Source organism: Oncorhynchus clarkii, chromosome 28, assembly GCF_045791955.1.
Source record: "Oncorhynchus clarkii lewisi isolate Uvic-CL-2024 chromosome 28, UVic_Ocla_1.0, whole genome shotgun sequence".
Lineage (NCBI taxonomy): Eukaryota > Metazoa > Chordata > Actinopteri > Salmoniformes > Salmonidae > Oncorhynchus > Oncorhynchus clarkii.
Window position 1 is genome coordinate 9306406 of NC_092174.1, and position 16483 is coordinate 9322888.

The following is a 16483-nucleotide window of genomic DNA, read 5'->3' on the forward strand; positions in this document are numbered from 1 at the left end:
AGATTTTGTGTCACTGATCTACACACAATAATAATGTCAAAGTGGAATTATGTTTTTAGACATTTTTACAAATCAATAAGTATTCAAACCCTTTGTTATGGCAGACCTAAATAGGTTCAGGAGCAACAAGTAATATAATAAGTTGTATGGACTCATTCTGTGTGCAAAAATAGTGAAAACACGAAAACCACCCAAAGCTGAGCAGTGAATTTCAAACACAGATTCAACCACAAAGACCAGGGAGGTTTTCCAATGCCTCGCAAAGAAGAGTGCCTATTGGTAGATGGGTAAAAATTCAAAAAGCAGACATTGAATATCCTTTGAGCATGGTGAAGTTATTAATTTCTCTTTGGATGGTGTATCAATACACCCAGTCACTACAAAGATACAGCTGTAACTTCCTAACTCAGTTGCCGGAGAGGAAGGAAACTGCTCAGGAATATCCCCACGAGGCCAATGTTGACTTTAAAATAGTCTTGCAATGATCAACAACCAAGTTGAAAGCACTTGAAGAATAAAAACATATATATTTGCAAATATTGTGCTATCCAGGTGTGCAAAGGTCTTAGAGACACAGCTGTAATCACTGACCAAGGTGATTCTAGTATGTATTGTCTCAGGGGTGTGAATACTAATGTATGTAAATATTATATTTCTGTATTTCAATTTAAATAAATTTGCAAAAATTTAGATAACATGTGCAAACATTTCTAAAAACATTTTTTGACTTTGCCATTATGGGGTTTTGTGTGTGGATGGGTAAGAATAAACATATATTTAATACATTTTTAATTCAGGCTTTAACAACAAAATCAACGAGGCACTGTTCAGAGCTCTGCTTATTACCAGGCAAGAAGGCATTGAATAACCCCCCCCAGGTATAACAATTAAATCCGCAACTGAAGGCAAGAAACAACTTCTCTGATTAAAAAAAACGGCCTATGTGGCATCGATATTATTCTAGTGTCAAAATTTGCTCAAGTGTAAATAGTACATTTGTTGGCATAAAGTCAGCATAAGTGAGTTTGTTATGACTTGAGGGTTGAATTTTGATTTCGACAATGCTCACTTGCCCATTAACACGGGATAACCAGCTGCAGTAATTGCACTCTATCCAATCCTACCTCTGCGGCTCTCTGCGGCTCTCCTCTCTTGTTTACCTACAACAACACATTGCTCGTTTTTTTACTTGAGAAATACTGTACCAAACACCTTGTGTAGATGTAAACTTGCGCGACTAAAATCACTGCAAAAGCCTAACATTTAATTACAGATTTCTTTAGTAATCTTAGTTTCATTCAGACTATTTTAGGCTTTCTTCCTAATGTGTCTCATGGTGGACAAACATCAGTTAACTGCCACATCAAACCCCCAAGACTGAAATCAAATTTTTCTTAGTGAGAAGCAGAGAAATGCCATGCAGAATTGGTGCATTCAGTCCCTCTTTAAAGATGTTTTATTTTTGTAGGATTTGAAGAAACTTCTTTCTTTGGCACTAATAAAATTCTAACTTCACCACTGAAGTTTTTATGAACCATTTTGAACACAAGTGTAAGATTATAGAAACAAGTAGAGTGCAATGTCAGGAGATTGTTGATGGTGCCCTGGGATGCAACTATCCCCCATGAATCCTAAAGTTAGCACCTGTGCTGATAATAAGCCTGCGGGAATATATGATTGAATACCTAGTCTCCCTATGAGAGTAATGTTTTTGTAAAAAAAAAAGTGTGTTATTGACACTGTGATGATATTGGGCTTCTGAGTGGCGCAGCGGTCTAAGGTACTGCATCTCAGTGCTAAAGGCATCAATACAGACCCTGGTTTGATCCCGGGCTGTTAAATAAATATTGCCTCCAATTTTGTCTCCAGTGAGTTAACCTATGAATCTTGTAAACAGGACATCGCTTTAACTGACTTACAGTTGAAGTCGGAAGTTTACATACACCTTAGCCAAATACATCATTTAAACTCAGTTTTTCACAATTCCTTACATTTAATCCTAGTAAAAATGCCCTGTTTTAGGTCAGCTAGGATCACCATTTTATTTTAAGAATGTGAAATGTCAGAATAATAGTAGAGATAATTATTTATTTCAGCTTTTATTTCTTTCATCTCATTCCCAGTGGGTCAGAAGTTGCAAACCGTAGTCTGGGTTTTTTATGGTGGTTTTGGAGCAGTGGCTTCTATGTATAGGACTCGTTTTTACTGTGGATATAGATACGTTTGTACCTGTTTCCTCCAGCATCTTCACAAGGTCCTTTGCTGTTATTCTGGGATTGATTTTCACTTTTCGCACCAAAGTATGTTCATCTCTAAGAGACAGAACGTGTCTCCTTCCTGAGTGGTATGACGGCTGCTTCAGAACGCGGCTCCATGGTGGTTATACTTGCGTACTATTGTTTGTACAGATGCACGTAGTACCTTCAGGCTTTTGGAAATTGCTCCCAAGGATGAGCCAGGCATTGTGGAGGTCTACCATTTTTTTTTCTGAGGTCTTGACTGATTTCTTTTGATTTCCCCATAATGTCAAGCAAAGAGCCACTTAGTTTGAAGGTAGGCCTTGAAATACATCCACAGGTACACCTCCAATTGACAAAAATTATGTCAATTAGCCTATCAGAAGCTTCTAAAGCCACATCATTTTCTGGAATTTTCCAAGCTGTTTAAAGGCACAGTCAACTTAGTGTATGTAAACTTCTGACCCACTGGAATTGTGATACAGCAATTGTTTTGTGAAATAATCTGTCTGTAAACAATTGTTGGAAAAATTGTCATGTATGTCAAAAAATCAAAAAATATGTCATGCACAAAGTAGATGTCCTAACCGACTTGCCAAAACTGTAGTTTGTTAGTGAGTGGTTGAAAAACGAGTTTTAATGACTCCAACCTAAGTGTATGTAAACTTCCGACTTCAGCTGTATTTCAGCTTAGAAGCTTCTGGAGTTGGTGCCTGTCAATCAATAACACTGACATTCAGTGTATGCAGTCATTATCTTCAGATAAGCAACTTCTTTCTGCCAGTTAAGAGAGAGACCGAATATTGCCTCTGGCACTTGAATTTCCAATTTCCCGAACTCTAACAATTAACACTCAGATCATTAATCTGTCTTTGATGTTGTTTCTGTATTTGATGTCAGGCTGTCATTGTCAATGGGAGTTTGTTCTCAACTTACCTCTGAAAAAGTATGTTATAATGATTATGAATCTAATAGATTTTTGACCATATAATGATTTCATTCATCGTTGTATCTCCATGTTCATTACATGATTACAATGAGTATGATGCTAATGCGTTCTGACCATTTTCTAAAACTGCCGTGCGCAGAGGTAAGCATGCTCCCACCAGACAATCTCAGGATGAATCTTCGAAAGCACCACCTGCACTGCTTTTCAATTCCATTGGATTTTGTCTTGATATTTTTGTATTAAATCCCTTGGTCGCCTCAACTTGTGCCAGGCACTCTTTCTCATCCTTCCCTGTTATTTGTCCCAGACTCCCATTGTAATTCCCAAGTGACTGTAACCACTTGGGAATCCCACCCTCCACACACACACACACACACACACACACACACACGCACACACGCACGCACGCACGCACGCACAAACACAAACACCACACCTACCTCTCTCTGAGAAGGAGCACTCTACTGTCTACCGCCCCACAGCAGAGTGAAGCCAGCAGAGCATTCAGTGGACTCATTACCCCAGATGGCTCAGGGTAAAAAAGTAATCATCCTGGGAACTTTGGGGGCATTTATACTGTGCCCTCAGTGCTGTCACTCGTCCTGACAGATTGTGATTCTGAGATGTTATGATAAGTATGTCATTAACTAGAAAAGTGTTGGTCGTTATCTACTAAAATACTTGGTGAGGAGAGATGCCGGTCAGTCGGTGCTGTCGTTAGCTAGAAAGCTAAAGAAAGTGTTTGTCCACTAATCTACTTGAGAGCAGAACACTACCGGAGCAGTCAGTAGACTCATCCTGGATGGATCGGGGTAATAACAGGGGAACTGTAAGCCATTTGTACTGTGCCCTTAATGCGGTCATTCCATTGAGATTTCACTGAGATGCTGCATTAAGCCCAATTCATACCGTGTGTACGTTCCCAAATCACAAACGTCAAGTAGCTACGCAAAATGGCATTGTGTAGCAAAAAAAAAAACTCAGACGTGTGCAGCCCCACAATTACAAACTTGACCCGTGTGTACACAGGATCTACATTTTTCATAGCGTTCTTGCGTTGCGTACATGCAGTGTACATTAGGCTTTTTACTACAAGTCGAACAGTGTTGTTGTTATATATAAAGCTAAAGACCTTTTTGGTCTATTATACTACTTGATTAGGAGAGCAGAAATCCAGCAGAGGTCAAAGGTAAAAGCGGGGGAACTGTGGGACCTTTATACTGTTCCCCCAGTGCTGTCATTCAACCAGACAGATTGTGAATACAATTAGCTGTCCCTATATTACATCCTATGGAATATTCTCAAGGTCACACGGGGAAAGGTCAAGAGAAGTCTTATTCATCTTGAAGGAATGTGTTCCTATCAAACTTGTGGGATCAAACACATGTTGGCTTTAGGATATGCCTGTGATGTGTTCATTGGTAATCCCCATGCAGTATTTATTTTCTCTTAAGTTTCAATTACACTGTTGCAATTGAATCACGGAAATAACAAAAAATAAAAATAAAGGATTTGTCATGCATCTCCTCAATAAAACCATAAAGTTGAAACTGTTTTTTATAATTGTTTTATTTAACCAGGCAAGTCAGTTAAGAACAAATTCTTATTTACAATGGCAGCCTACTCCGGCCAAACCTGGGCCAATTGTGTGCCGCCCTGTGGGACTCCCAATCACAGCCGGTTGTGATACAGCCTGGATTCGAACCAGGGTGCCTGTAGTGACACCTAAAGCACTGTTTAATGTGCATGCTTTACAATAGGCTTCTTAAAAGCAATATAATTATTCTTCTGTAAACAATCAAGCCCTTACTAAAACCACATGACAACATGACAGGTATCTCAACCATGTCTCTTTATACTGAAGACCATTCCAAAACATTTGAGACTCAATGGGAGCATGCAAATAATTCCTAAATATGATACATGTTGTTTAGCAATGAAAATGTAGGTGATGCTGAAAACTGTTGTCGTTGTAAAAATGTTCAATTCTAAATCAGTTTACACAGGAACAAAAGATTGCAGTTTCCAGAAAGCACTTGAAGCTAAATACTATACATTTTGGAGTAGTACTACAAAGGCACATAGCATGTGTTTAGCACATGTGTTCACTTACTGTCGATGGAAATTCCCCCCCTTTTTCCATTTCTTTAAGGATGTTACATTTTCGATTTCTATGAAAGTTGTCTTTTCCATCTCCCATGTACTGTACTTCCATATTGCATGTGCTATACATTCATAGTGAGTGGGATTTTGATGGTATAGCTAGTACACCGAAACGGTACAACAACACATTGAAGAAGACAGTTAAGAAGACCGCTACAACCTATAATTGTGCCTCCTGAAACATTTGAACAGAATAAGATATTCAAGCTTCACGGATTACACATCAATAAGCGAATTTACAAAGCTGGGTATTGTTTCTTTTTCACAGTTCAATTATTAGATAAGCTTTATGAATGATGTGTTCCACCGGAATATTAATATCCGAACGAAGAACAAGGACAACTTTCGCTCTAGCCACTCTCACTGTACACGTTCAATCAGTGATACATTTGTTATTAATCTTGTTTCATGTTGGTATCCCTGGTGAGAATTCTACTCCAAAGTCGAGGCCAAAACTTCAACGCTGTTGCTTTCGCTCCATCCAAACTTTCACCGTACACGTTCATTCAGTCACAAATATGGTCATTTTGGTACCAAATCCTGGTTCTTTTTTGTGCCTCGTTTTGGTACCCCCACCCCCTCACCCATATCTAATCCGGGCTTGTGTTGGCATATACAGGCTGGTGGTGGGAGTCTACGTACACGTGGTGCTTCTCTCTGTCTGGGGTGATTCTCTCTGGGGTCCCATTGTGTTGCGGCAGAACTACGCAGGGTCAGTTGGGTGCAGCCGGAGGTCAGTCTGCGCACGTGACCCCCACATGGGCCGTAGCGACACGTGACCTGCCGGAACATCTCCCGGAAGCGGGTGGACATGAGGCTGTAGAGGATGGGGTTGACCACCGAGCTGAGGTAGAAGAAGACCCCGGAGACTATGTGGACGTACTCGAAGACCAGGTGGTGGTGGCCAGTCCAGGAGTTTATGAAGCTCCACATGAGGCGGTCAATGTGGAAGGGAGCCCAGCAGATGCCGAAGACGATCACCAGTACGCCTGGTGGGAAGGCGGACAGTTAGATGGACTGATGGATGGACAGAAAAGCAAGCTGACGGAGGGGCAGCTAGGCACTCCCGACAGACAGATGCAGACAGACAGGCAAGTGGACAGGAGGATAGAAGAAAATACATTTGCAGACATTGAGAACAAGACATGTTTACGTGACAATAAACATGTTCAGAAACTAATATATTGGTTTGTATCCTCAGCACAGAATTTTAAGTCCAAATTCAAAAGAGATCGGTCTATAATTTGTCACTTTCCAGAACATCTTATCATCTGAAAGCAAGAGCAATATTTAAGTAACAATGGACACGATTAGGAACTAATCTTTTAGTTTGTACTTCAGAAAACACCTTGAAATCCCAATTCAATTGAGATATCGGGCTATAATTTCTCATTTCCTCTTATCTTCTCTCAACCCTTCTGGTACTGTAGAGAAAGTGGGTGAGGACTTACACAGCATCTTGCTAATTGAAAGAGTTTTAAATCACAATTGAATATAGATATACAGTAGGTCTATAATCGGCACATGTCCAGGACGTTCTGGTACTATAGAGACAGTGGATGTGAAACTCACATAGCATTTTGGTGACCTGTCGGTGGCGTGCCGTCTGCTGCTGCCTGTGGACACTCCAGTGTCTGTCAGAACCAAAACTCGGCCCGGTCCCCAGCCCCTGCATGCCCCTCTCCATCCTCAACTGCAGGCCAATGCGAAGGTACAGCCCGGTGATGATGAGCATGGGCAGCAGGAAGAAGACCAGCGTGGTCACCTGGATAATCAGGTTGTATATCCACCGGGGCTTCACCATCATGCAAATGGTCGACTCTGGGAATTGGCGCCCGAACCGGGTTCCTAGCACGGCCACCCCATGGAGGCTGGTGTTGGGCACGGCGCACGCCATGGACATGGCCCACAGCATCAGGATGACGTGCTTGGCGTGGGCACGAGTGGTGACGTGCTTGACCTTGAGCGGGTGTATCACGGCGATGTATCGCTCCACGCTCAGCACTGTTATAATGAGGATGGACGCAAAGCAGACAGTCTCGAACAGGAAGGTCTTGAAGTAGCAGCCGCCAGAACCGAACAGGAATGGATAGTTGCTCCACATCTCATAAAGTTCCAATGGCATACCCAGGACTAGGACCAATAAGTCGGACACGGCCAGACTGAACAGGTAGTAGTTGGTTGGCGTCCGCATCACCTTGTTGCGCACGATGACGCTGCAGGTGAGCATGTTCCCAAACAATCCCACAATGAAGATGATGAGGAAGGTAATGCAGACAGGCAGGAACATGGGTGACCGCCGGAAGCCTAGAAACTTCTCCAGGTACTGACTCCGACTCAGGCACATGTCCTCCATGTCATCAGCACTGATGTTGCCCAGGGCCCAGGACAAATTCCAACCCAGCTGGTCAGGAGTGGTGGCAGGTAGACCCAGAGAGGAACAGTTATACTGAGCCATTGTGGTTTATGGGGACACAACACCTGAGGGGGAGAATGGAAAGAATGAATGGAAAGAATAGGAACGAAAAGTTTTGCTTGTATCAGTGTAGGGTGACAGTTAGTTTAACTGCAGTCTGAACTAACAACATCTAGCAGTTTTTGAATAACCTTGTTAATAATATTTGCCCGCAGCAAATGAAAATGAGAGCTTTGGGGAGACTGAAATGGATTGAAATTGATGATTGAAATGGATGTCACATACAGTCAGGTCCAAAATAATTGGCACCCTTGATTAAGATGAGCAACAACAACAAAAAATGGTATAAAGTAAATATCACACAACTGCTGAGCTATATTATATGCTCAAATTGGAAAATTATATTATTTTATACAAATACAATTGCTCAGAGAAATAGATTGTGTTTCACAAGTACTGTATATATTTTAAAGAGGGGTCAAAATTATTTAGCCAAAAACCTGGTTGCCTCTGCCAGGAGGCTGAAACTTGTGGATCTTCCAGCAAGACAATAATGCCAAGCACACATCAAAATCCACAAAGAAATGGTTAATTGACCACAAAATCAACATTTTGCCATGGCCATCTCAGTCTCCTGACATGAGCCCCTTTGAAACCCTGTTGTTTGAATTGAAGAGAGCAGTCCATAAGCGCACATGAAAGATTTCAAGGATCTGGAAATATTCTGTACGGAGGATTGGTCTAAGATCCCTCCCCCACAGCTTGGCTAAACTACTGAGACTAATTCAGTCCAACCAACTACTACACTCCCCCATTAAAATTAATATAAACTTCAAGGTTATTAGCTATATGTAACGCTTGTCGTCTGGGGAAAGAGAGGAGGACAAGGTGCAGCGTGGTAAGTGTTCATATTATTTAATGAAATATGCAACACTAGACAAAACAACAAACACGACAAACAAACCGCCCTGAAAGGTGAAACAAAAACACTAAACAGGAAACAACCACCCACAAAACACAATGGAAAACAGGCTACCTAAATATGGTTCTCAATCAGGGACAACGATTGACAGCTGCCTCTGATTGAGAACCATACCAGGCCAAACACAGAAATAGAAAATCATAGACAAACTAACATAGACAACCCACCCAACTCACGCCCTGACCATACTAAAACAAAAGACAAAACAAAGGAACTAAGGTCAGAACGTGACACTATAGGAAGTATTAAAATATAAAGATGAATATGGGAATACAAATATGCCTTCTACTGTATTATTTGTACTGCATAAATGTATACATTATTCATTTGGACATTCTCTTAGTGATACAGTGCCTTGCGAAAGTATTCGGCCCCCTTGAACTTTGCGACCTTTTGCCACATTTCAGGCTTCAAACATAAAGATATAAAACTGTATTTTTTTGTGAAGAATCAACAACAAGTGGGACACAATCATGAAGTGGAACAAATCAAAAACTGAAAAATTGGGCGTGCAAAATTATTCAGCCCCCTTAAGTTAATACTTTGTAGCGCCACCTTTTGCTGTGATTACAGCTGTAAGTCGCTTGGGGTATGTCTCTATCAGTTTTGCACATCGAGAGACTGACATTTTTTCTCATTCCTCCTTGCAAAACAGCTCGAGCTCAGTGAGGTTGGATGGAGAGCATTTGTGAACAGCAGATTTCAGTTCTTTCCACAGATTCTCGATTGGATTCAGGTCTGGACTTTGACTTGACTCTGGCCATTCTAACACCTGGATATGTTTATTTTTGAACCATTCCATTGTAGATTTTGCTTTATGTTTTGGATCATTGTCTTGTTGGAAGACAAATCTCCGTCCCAGTCTCAGGTCTTTTGCAGACTCCATCAGGTTTTCTTCCAGAATGGTCCTGTATTTGGCTCCATCCATCTTCCCATCAATTTTAACCATCTTCCCTGTCCCTGCTGAAGAAAAGCAGGCCCAAACCATGATGCTGCCACCACCATGTTTGACAGTGGGGATGGTGTGTTCAGCTGTGTTGCTTTTACGCCAAACATAACGTTTTGCATTGTTGCCAAAAAGTTCAATTTTGGTTTCATCTGACCAGAGCACCTTCTTCCACATGTTTGGTGTGTCTCCCAGGTGGCTTGTGGCAAACTTTAAACGACACTTTTTATGGATATCTTTAAGAAATGTCTTTCTTCTTGCCACTCTTCCATAAAGGCCAGATTTGTGCAATATACGACTGATTGTTGTCCTATGAACAGAGTCTCCCACCTCAGCTGTAGATCTCTGCAGTTCATCCAGAGTGATCATGGGCCTCTTGGCTGCATCTCTGATCAGTCTTCTCCTTGTATGAGCTGAAAGTTTAGAGGGACGGCCAGGTCTTGGTAGATTTGCAGTGGTCTGATACTCCTTCCATTTCAATATTATTGCTTGCACAGTGCTCCTTGGGATGTTTAAAGCTTGGGAAATCTTTTTGTATCCAAATCCGGCTTTAAACTTCTTCACAACAGTATCTTGGACCTGCCTGGTGTGTTCCTTGTTCTTCATGATGCTCTCTGCGCTTTTAACGGACCTCTGAGACTATCACAGTGCAGGTGCATTTATACGGAGACTTGATTACACACAGGTGGATTGTATTTATCATCATTAGTCATTTAGGTCAACATTGGATCATTCAGAGATCCTCACTGAACTTCTGGAGAGAGTTTGCTGCACTGAAAGTAAAGGGGCTGAATAATTTTGCACGTCCAATTTTTCAGTTTTTGATTTGTTAAAAAAGTTTGAAATATCCAATAAATGTCGTTCCACTTCATGATTGTGTCCCACTTGTTGTTGATTCTTCACAAAAAAATACAGTTTTATATCTTTATGTTTGAAGCCTGAAACGTGGCAAAAGGACGCAAAGTGCAAGGGGGCCGAATACTTACGCAAGGCACTGTACATGTACTACATAGAGTTTTGAACATCTAGCTATTTTTGAGAGGGAACAAATAGTTACTTGGGAGGTGACTACAACTATTTGAATGCAGATCCAAAAAAGTACTACTTTTTACATCTATTTGAATACAGATCTCAGAACGTGACTACTTTTCAAAACTATTTGATTACAGATCTGAGAAAGCAACTCCTTAAAAAAAAATTTGAATACAGATCTCGGGAATGTACTACTTTTCAGAAACTATTAGCCTTCAACTAATGGCAGGGCTCTATCTGGAGCTGCATGTTGAAGATAGAAATATCACGAATAGCAAGCACAATCTCCTATACAATTCCAATCTATCTGACAGTCATATTTGATCTAAACAATACAGTTATTAATACATTACTACATGATTGTAAATCTCCAATTGACCTGAATATCCATTAACCCAGGTGTGCATAATCAAGTCAAACCAATGAATCAATGATATTTTGATATTATATAATGATATTTTGTACAGACAGGTTTGTACATACGTTGTGACGCTCAACTACTGTATGACTCGTTCAACATGCCACTGAACATTCTGCAGAGACATTCAAAAGACACTTGCAAACAGCAAGTTGGACGCTTAGCAAAAACAACTTTGAAACTCTGTGTCCATCTAAAGACAAGGGTTCTTGTTTCAAACACACACACGATACCATCTTTAAAGGGATCGATTACTCAGAATACAAAAAAACTAACATGATTCTGCACCTACCTTGGCTTTAGCTGATTCAAGGGATCAGTTTTGGGATATTTAGTTTCCTTTCAACATTTAACAGCCATATTGTTACTGTTCGCATGCTCAGTAACACTTAACACTAAACTGTTCTTGTTTCGGTGTAATAAAACTGTAATGACTTTTAACCAACATTTTATTAGCTTGTTGTGACATCATACTTTGGCATTTGCATTTTAGCATAATGAGCTGAGAGTTTTTGTAAGTACTGTATACAAGAGGAATAGGCACTGTTCCTTATTCCACTTGGGTAATAACTCCACTATTGTGCAGTTATCAAGCAATTCCCAAAGTCCAAGGTAACAACAATGTTGCTATTGTAATAATCATAAAGTTACTACACTTAAGAACTTGATGTGAAGTGTTATTGCCTTATGTCTTACTCATTATGAAAATATATTTTTTTTTGTCATTTTGCTAGAAAAGTTTTTTTTTTTTTTAAGTTGAGGTGATTCCATGTCACACATTTATTTAATTCAAGGCTATAGGCTATATTAAGAGTCACATCTGAGAGCCCTGGGAGGCAACCCATCTTTCTAGAGAGACTATATTTGTACTATGAAGTGAAATTATCTATATAACAAATCTTTAGATATAAAGTATATTTAGAGTACCAGTTAAAAGTTTGGACATGCCTACTCATTCAAGGGTTTTTCTATATTTGTAATATTTTCTACATTGTAGAATAATAGTGAAGGCAACAAAATGATCAAATTACACATATGGAATCATGTAGTAAAGAAAAAAGTGTTAAACAAATCAAAATATATGTAATATTATAGATTATTTTAGTTTATTTCTCAGTTGTTGAATCTTGTTATGTTCATATAAATATTTACACATGTTAAGTTTGCTGAAAATAAACGCAGTTGACATTGAGAGGATGTTTCTTTTTTTGCTGAGTTTAGAAGATGGCCCTATTTGGTAAAAGACCAAGTCCATATTATGGCAAGAACAGCTCAAATAAGCAAAGAGAAATGACAGTCCATCATTACTTTAAGACATGAAGGTCAGTCAATCCAGAACATTTCCAGAACTTTCAACGTTTTTACAAGTGCAGTCGCAAAAACCATCAAGCGCTATGATGAAACTGGCTCTCATGAGGACCGCCATAGCAAGAGAAGACCCAGAGTTCATTAGAGTTCAAGTTCAAGTAACAGATACATCTCAACATCAACTGTTCAGAAGAGACTGTGTGAATCAGGCCTTTGTGGTCGATTTGCCGCAAAGAAACCACTACTAAAGGACATAAATAAGAATAAGAGATTTTCTTGGGCCAAAAAACACGAGCAATGGACATTATACTGGTGGAAATCTGTCCTTTGGTCTGATGAGTCCAAATTTGGGATTTTTGGTTCCAACCACCGTGTCTTTGTGAGACGCAGAGTAGGTGAAAGGATGATCTCTGCATGTGTGATTCCCATCGTGAAGCATGGAGGAGGTGGTGTTATGGTGTGGGGGTGCTTTGCCGGTGACACTGTCAATGATTAATTTAGAAGTTAAGGCACACTTAACCAGCATGGCTACCACAGCATTCTGCAGCGATACACAATCCCATCTGGTTTGCGCTTAGTGGGACTATTATTTGTTTTTCAACAGGACAATAATCCAACACTCCTCCAGGCTGAGTAAGGGCTATTTGACCAAGGAGAGTGATGGCGTGCTGCATCAGATGACCTAGCCTCCACAATCACCCAACCTCAAACTAATTGAGAGGGTTTGGAATGAGTTATTCCTCAGTGTGAAGGAAAAGCAGCCAACAAGTGCTCAACATATGTGGGAACTCTGTCAAGACTGTTGGAAAAGCATTCCAGGTGAAGCTGGTTGAGAGAATGCCAAGAGCGTGCAAAGCTGTCATCAAGGCAACGGGTGGCTACTTTGAAGAATCTCAAATATAAAATATTTTGATTTGTTTAACTCTTATTTGGTTAGTAGATGATTCCATATGTGTTATTTCATAGTTTTTATGTCTTCACTATTATTCTACAATGTAGAACGTAGTCAAAATAAAGAAAAATCCTTGAATGAGTAGGTGTGTCCAATCTTTTGACTGGTACTGTATGTGTGTGTAATAATATTTCACATCATTTTATTCGGTGTTGTGTGTTTGCGCACACGCCACACATTGAAGAATTGCAAATCCATTGTGTAAAGGCAATGGAGTTTGCGTTGCGAATCATTCTGATGAGACGTGTCCATATATTGGTATTTTACTGCCACCTATCAGTCAGTAACTGTGGATGCTACATCGGTCCATGACTGAGATGAGTTGAGCAGTGTGTCATTTTGTATCATGGGATGAAACATTCCACCATCGGAGGCTATCGCTTGTGTATCTTGACTACATTGGTATCTACGTTTGGTGGAAATAGTTGGTTCATTTCAATGAATGTTGTTGGAGCTGTTGTGTGTTGTGAATCTGGCTTTGATAATAGCCAGTATCTACCCAGGCACCGACCTCACCGTATGTCACTGCAAAAAGGGAACATTACTCTCTGTGTCTACCAAGAACCACCGATGGACACTAATGCAACTTGGATTTGTGTATGGACGTTAGTTTATAATAAGCATTCGCGGTAGTCATTATGGAAATGTCCTTCCCTACTCATTTGCCATTGATGTAAAGATGGAAAACTCACCTAGTCCTTTTTAAACGTTCTCTTCTTATTCCTCTTCAGACATGGATGTAAACGAGAGGGGGGGGGGGGGGGGGAGGTGGCGAATCAGCGTTCATCAATTGTCCTCCGCTGCTTCATTTTCAACATTGCAATGAGTCCGTACTTCTGTACTTTTGTCTGTTTGGTTCCCCGTGTTCATACCTCTTGAACAGCCGTAGTGAAGACTGAGAGTGCTGCTCTCTGCTCTCAGTCTTTATGAACTGGAGAGCTAAGCGCCAAAAGGAATCTCTCTCTCTCTCTCCCGCTCTCTCGCTCTCTCATTCTTCTCCGTTGTTAGAGTAAATGATGCTCAGCTCTCTATAACCTTCTCCTCTCTCTGGTCTCATCCTCTATGTACAGTCAGATCCATAATTATTGGCACCCTTGATAAAGATGAGCAAATTATTTCAATAAAATAAATAATACAAATTCTGAGCAATATTGTGTGTTCAGAAATATATATAAAACATTATTTTATGTAAATACAATTGCTCAGAGAAAGACGTTTTGTATACAAAGTTAAACAAAACGTTTAAAAAAGAAAGGGGTCAAAATGATTGACACCGCTGTTTTCAATACATCATCTTTCCACATCCTTGACATCCTTCGTCTGCGTTTATGGGCTGCCTTCTTCAATTCAAACCATAGGTTTTTTAATGGGGTTCAAGTCCAAAGTGAACCATGGTCTTAAGATCCCTTCCAATGTAGGAAAAAGGCTTGGTTGCCATCGTCATTTTGGACCTGACTGTATGTGGTGGAATTAAATCACTAGGTCTTAATCCTGTGGTGCAGTGCCAGACTAAGACATTTAGCCACAATTAGGCTGCAGGCTGATATTGACTTGGCGTAAGACCCTCCTTTAGTCTGTTATTATTATATTCATATATGTAACATTTTATTTATTCAGTCCAGTCAGCATTTATTTATGTAGGAAGTCAATAATTTATTATTTACATTGCCGGCCATTAAGAGGCTTCCGGCAGGCATTTGGTTCAACCAGACCAATGGTGAGCGCAGTGTTCAGTCTGGTTCAACCAGTCAAATGGTGAGTGCAGCGTTTAGTCTGGTTCAACCAGACCAATGGTGAGCGCAGTGTTCAGTCTGGTTCAACCAGTCAAATGGTGAGTGCAGCGTTTAGTCTGGTTCAACCAGAAAAATGGTGAGCGCAGCATTTAGTCTGGTTCAACCAGACCAATGGTGAGCACAGCGTTCAGTCTGGTTCAACCAGACCAATGGTGAGCGCCGCGTTCAGTCTGGTTCAACCAGACCAATGGTGAGCGCAGCGTTCAGTCTGGTTCAACCAGACCAATGGTGAGCGCAGCGTTCAGTCTGATTCAACCAGACCAATGGTGAGCGCAGCGTTCAGTCTGGTTCAACCAGACCAATGGTGAGCGCAGCGTTCAGTCTGGTTCAACCAGACCAATGGTGAGCGCAGTGTTCAGTCTGGTTCAACCAAACCAATGGTGAGCGCAGCGTTCAGTCTGGTTCAACCAGACCAATGGTGAGCGCAGTGTTCAGCCTGGTTCAACCAAACCAATGGTGAGCGCAGTGTTCAGTCTGGTTCAACCAGACCAATGGTGAGCGCAGCGTTCAGTCTGGGTCAACCTGACCAATGGTGAGCGCAGCGTTCAGTCTGGTTCAACCAGACCAATGGTGAGCGCAGCGTTCAGTCTGATTCAACCAGACCAATGGTGAGCGCAGTGTTCAGCCTGGTTCAACCAAACCAATGGTGAGCGCAGTGTTCAGTCTGGTTCAACCAGACCAATGGTGAGCGCAGCGTTTTATCTTGTTCAACCAGGTTATACTGTATGTCATACTGCTCAGTGCTTTTAGGGAATAAATGAATCCCATCATTTCGAAATGTAACAGTTGGAATAGGACACCGGTGAAAACTATAGGTGTAGAACTATTGTGCATCATTCCCCATGCATTGAGGATATAATGAGATAAATGTATTTGTTGGACATATCTCTGACAAACTGGGGGTCATGGATTGTTGGTGACCATTGTTGGATGGCTGTCGTTGCTGTCGGTGACCTCTCACAAACTATCCCAGGGGGTTCATTTCAGGAAACCTTCAGTCCCTTTTCAGTTTTTCTCGTTTGCTCTATTTTGTCCTTCACTTTTCGTCAGGAGACTGCTGAAGGACACGGCAACCTGCAGCTGAAAGAATCCTGTCAGATATACAATATATAGAGGATACTCTGTCTCTTGCTTTACTGGAATATTCTGGACGTAATCTTGGCTAAAGCTAGTCATAAGCATCAAAAACAAATTCCTCAGCATCACCTTGCTCAAAGGGATTATCATTGTCATATCTAATCTTTTTTCCATGATGCTTCTTATTTATATATTTGATATATACAATGT

The 16483-nt window shown here is 40.8% G+C and overlaps 1 pseudogene; it reads right to left on the bottom strand.

The window, feature by feature from the left end:
• Positions 1-5939: 5939 nt before the first annotated feature.
• On the bottom strand, positions 5940-7807 carry LOC139387556 (neuromedin-U receptor 1-like; annotated as a pseudogene).
• Between the last annotated feature and the right edge of the window lie 8676 nt (positions 7808-16483).